Source organism: Pediculus humanus, genomic scaffold, assembly GCF_000006295.1.
Source record: "Pediculus humanus corporis 1103172108248 genomic scaffold, whole genome shotgun sequence".
NCBI lineage: Eukaryota > Metazoa > Arthropoda > Insecta > Psocodea > Pediculidae > Pediculus > Pediculus humanus.
Window position 1 is genome coordinate 301,758 of NW_002987817.1, and position 5,054 is coordinate 306,811.

Genomic DNA, 5,054 nt, shown 5'->3' on the forward strand with positions numbered 1-5,054 from the left:
GAATGCACTCGTGTGAAGAAAATTTTCCATGGCATTATTTAATTTTGGGTCATAACAATAACGTTTTATTTTTTTAAAAAAAATTTATTCAAATTATTATTATTATTATTACTATTTTATTAATCCGGAATTTATTAATAAAAAAAAAATTTGTCACGTTTAATTCCGTTATAAAAATGAAATTTGTGACGGTAAATTTTAATATTAAAACGACCAAGAAAGCGAATAAAAACGATACGATTGGTTTCGGATTAATAAATCCGTTTTTTTTTTATGTACATAAATACATACATACATAGATTTATTTATGTTTTAATTGAACATAAAAAAAAAACATTCACTTAAATTAAATGAGTGCACTCGACCAGTTAAATCTCTTTATACTTTCTCTCTATTTTCTTTTTTTTTTTTTTCGATTCATTTTTTAATTATTGTTAATTATTTTTTTTTATTTTAATAAATAATTTCGTACGAAATCAATAGAATTAATTTTATTGATTTTATTGATTAATAATAAAAATAAAATCGTTCGATATAGTTTTCGAAAAAAAAAAAAATTCTAATTAAAAACCATAAAAAAAATTTTTTTTGTTTGAAAAGTTTGTAAAATAAAAATATTATTATTATTATTAATATGATTCGATGGTGGGGAAAATTTTTTTATTATTATTATTCGTGAAAGCGATATTTAAATAAATTTTTTATGTGAGAATTTTTCTTTTTTTGAACGAATTTAAATAATTAAATTTTTTTAGTTTAGAGACTCTCGAAATTTAATTAAAATAATAAAAAAAAGAAAAGAAAAACTTTCATCTTTTGTCCACGTAAAACAACTTTCATATGTTTTTTTTAAATAAAACTCTCACCTTGTGAAATACGCCGCCATTTTCACAAAAATTATTTTTTTGGTGAAAATAATTATTTTAATATCTTATTATTTTATCTTTTAGCTCCCTTCGAAATTTTTTCTTTTTTTTTTTTGGTTTTGGTTTTGATGTCCTAAAAGTAAGAAATTTTTTTTTTTTTTTATACCCTAGGCTTACCGGATGCACAATCAAATCAAGAGCTCAATGCCTAAGGGTATCGTTGAAAATTGATCGAACGTATAAAGTAATTAATATCAAGAAATGTTGATCAAACAAACAAACAAACAAACAACCAACCAACCAACCAATCAACCACACGTTTATAAAATAAAAAAAAAATATAAATTCAGGTAAAATTCATTTTTATTTGCACGAGTTTTTTTTTTTTTAAACATTTTTTATTCTGATTTTGATTCATTCTTATTATAAAAAAAAAAAATTTTCTTTTAATGAATGAATCAAATTTTTTATTTATTTAAACAAAAACAAACCCAAGAAAACAAAAAACATAATACTAATAATGTTTATTTACATAGAAAATAACAACAATATTTAAAACACCTCTATAATAATTTTATTGAAAAAAAAAAAAAACAAACGATGTGCATTTTAATAAATAATGCTTATTTAATAATAATAATAATGATAATGATAATGATAATAATGATAATAACAATAACAAAATCGTAAACAATTAAATTTAAAAAAACAAAATAAAAATAAAAAAAAAAATTTGGAATTATTTTTTTTTTAAATTTAATAGAAGGTGCTGCCATCAACGGGAAAATTTATAACTAATTTTTAAAAACAAAAAAAAAATTTTTATCGATTTTAAAGGAAAATTAAACAAAAATTTTAATTTTTTTTTTTTTTTATTAAAAACTTATCGTTATTATTATTATTTTGATTATTTATTTATTTTAATTTGTGATATTTTTTAGTTTTAGTTTTTTTTTATTTCGTTAAATTTATTTTTTTCCATTAGTCAAAGGAAACAAAAAAAAAAGAAAATTAATTAAAAAAAAAAAAATGTTTTTTTTTTCGTATTAAAAAAAAAAAAATGGAGGTTTTAATATGAGTTGGAATTTTATAAGAGAAACAAAAAAAAGCCGCAATTGAAAAACAAAAAAAAAAAAAAAAAAATAAGCAAGAAAACTGGAATCGATCGAGCCCATTCGGTGTTATTATACAGAACCAACCACTTTCTCTCTTCTCCTCCTCATTTTCTCTCTCTCTCTCTCTCTCTCTTTCTCTTTCTCTCTCGCATTTTTTTCTTTATCCTCCTTCTTTCCATTACTCCCTCCGCACCACCGCTATCACCATCACCACCATCGCCTCCTCTTTTTTCTCTTCTTTCATTTCTCTTTCCTTTATAATATTTTTCTACTACGCAACTGACCGTTGGAATCATTTCGGTTGATGAACATCTATAACTACATTTTGATTTTTTCCCCTCACTCACATGCTTTCTCTCTCTCCCCTCCCCCTCTTCCCCCCTCCTTTCTCTCTCCACATACTCGCACACACACATGAAATTGACATTTTTTTTCTTACAGAAAATAAAATGAAAAAGTTACAGCTGGAAATGTTTTCTTTTTTTAAAACTTTTATATGATTATATGGTGGTTTTTATATAATAATAATAATAATATATAATATTATATTTAGTAAAAAAAAAAATTAAGGTTAAAAATAAATTGTGTGACGTGACCGTCTTCAATTACATTTCACTTTTTACCCAAAATAAAAATTAAAAAAAAAAAACAAGGAAACTTTCCATTGAATGATTTTTATTATTACCGTTGTTATTTATATCTATTGTTAAAATGAGAGAGAAAAAGAGAGAGAAAGTGAGAGAGTATAAAGAGGGGTAGAAGGATACAAACACACACATATATATATATGTATTGCGTTCGGAATAACTCTTGGGGTTTCAAATTAGATTATTTATCCAGATGAGAAGTGGACAGTGGAGTTTTCTTTTTAGACAATAAATTACAGTCATTTTCTCCAGCATATGTACTCCATTTTCCTCCATTCTTCTTATTAATTTCTTTACTTTTCCAGAAAAAAAAAAAAAATTAAAAATTTAACTTGAAAAATGAAAATTGTTCGACTGAACAACAGCAAAAAAAAAAATTACATCAAATAAACATTTTTTGTTTTTTTCCTTTTCCATTTTTCCTTTGTTTTTCCTTTGTTTTTTTTTCATAATTGTGAAACTCGATAGGGTAAAAAAAAAGTATTTTATAAAGATTTGGATTAGAAATTTTATACTAATCTATAAGTGAGAGTGTAAAATCACGATTTCTTTTAAAATTTAATATTTAATTTTCCTTTTTTTCGATAATGTTTGTTTGTTTAGCCATTTTATATTTTAAAAACGGAAACGGAAAGAAAATTGACCAGATGTACGAAAAAAAGGAAAATAAAAAAAAAAATTTTTTTTTTTTTTTTCAATATTATTATCGTGAACTAACTTGAAATTACAAAAATAAATTAGAGACAGAGAGAGAGAGAAAAAAAGGAAAATATAAAAGGAAAAAAAAAAGGAAAGAAAAAAAAGATAAAGAGAGAGAGAGAGAAATAAAAAGGAGAATGAGAACCCTAAAATATTTTTCCTAAATTCAACTCATTTTGTTTTATTTCGTTTGTAATACGATTCTGTCCAAAACCGGAATTTTAATATTAGAATCAGAACACTTTAACCGACTTTATTTTTATTATTTACTTTATAATTGCAGTTGTTTTTGTCATACCCCGCCCGTGTGTGTGTGTGCGTGTGTGCGTGCGTGTGTGCGTGCGTGTGTTTTTTTTAAAAAAAATTATTATTATTATTGACAGGCAGAAGAAAAAAAGGAAAATGTCTACGTTATTTCATTCGATTCCATCATTGTCATTGTCATTTTATTAAATACAACAACAGCAACAGCAACAGCAATCGTACTTATTCGTACAATAATACTTTTTCGTTTTAATTACTCGTTAACGTTAACGAATTAATATTTAATTAAAAAAAAAAATTTGGCGCGTAATTTAAAAACGTAAACATTTATTTATTTACTCTATGACGTAATTGGTAAATCAAAATGGCGGGGAGTCATTACGTTAAAAACAAAATATGATTGTTGCAATCAAATAATTTTTTCGTTTGTTTAATAAAAAAAAAAAAAATTTAAAAAGAAAAAAAAAAGGAAAAAAAAGGAAAAAAAAGGAAAAAAAGAAAGGAGTTAAATTGTTTTGTTAAATAACCAAAGAATGAACTATTGCCTCCCATCTTGACCAGTGGTCATCAAACCAGGAGGGTAAACTTTAATGTCATAGAAAAATTAATGATCTAATCCATAGAATGTCTGAAAACCCGACGTTTAATCACTTCCTCTCATATATAATTCATAGTCCGGTTTTGAAATTTTCCTTTGAAAACCTTTTTTTCCTTTTTCCTTTTTTTTTTTTTATTTTTCCTATCTTGTTTATATTTTTATCTTAAATCTTTTGCATCGTTTATACAAATATTATTATTTTTCCACATTGAATGAATAAATAAATATATATTTTTATATAATTGTTTTTAATATAATAATAATATTAATAATAAAAAGATGGCGGTTGTATGTGCGACGTGTTAAAAAAAAAAAGTAATTTATAAGAATGATGGAAATATCTGGAATTAATCCAAAATCTATTAAGGACAAAAATTAACGTTTTCATTTTGGCAAAAAATGAAAATTGAAAATTTTTAAACAACTTTTTTTTTCCCGGGGGAGAGAGAAGGGGGAGAGTGGAGTGGAGAGGGTGAGGGTGAGGAAGGGTGTGGAAGAGGGGTAAGGGTAAAAGAATGAAAAAAAAAAGTTAAAATTAATAAATTTTACATTGAAAATTGTTTTTTATCGATTTTTCTTGAATTTACTCAATTTTACCCCTTTTTCCTTTTATTTTCTGAATGTAAATACGTGCGCGTAATTTTTTCCATTAAATAAAAAATTTTAGACAAAAACGGGGGTAGGTGGGTGGATGGTGGTGGTAGTGGTAGTGTTGGGGCAGTAAAAATTATTATTATTATAATAAAAAGTTTAAAAACCACGAAAACAAAATAATCCGCGTCAAAAGTTTAATTTCCAACACGAACAAGATAAAATAAGAAATAAAATAGGGGTTGAAACGTTGGTGGTTGATGACGAAATAAAT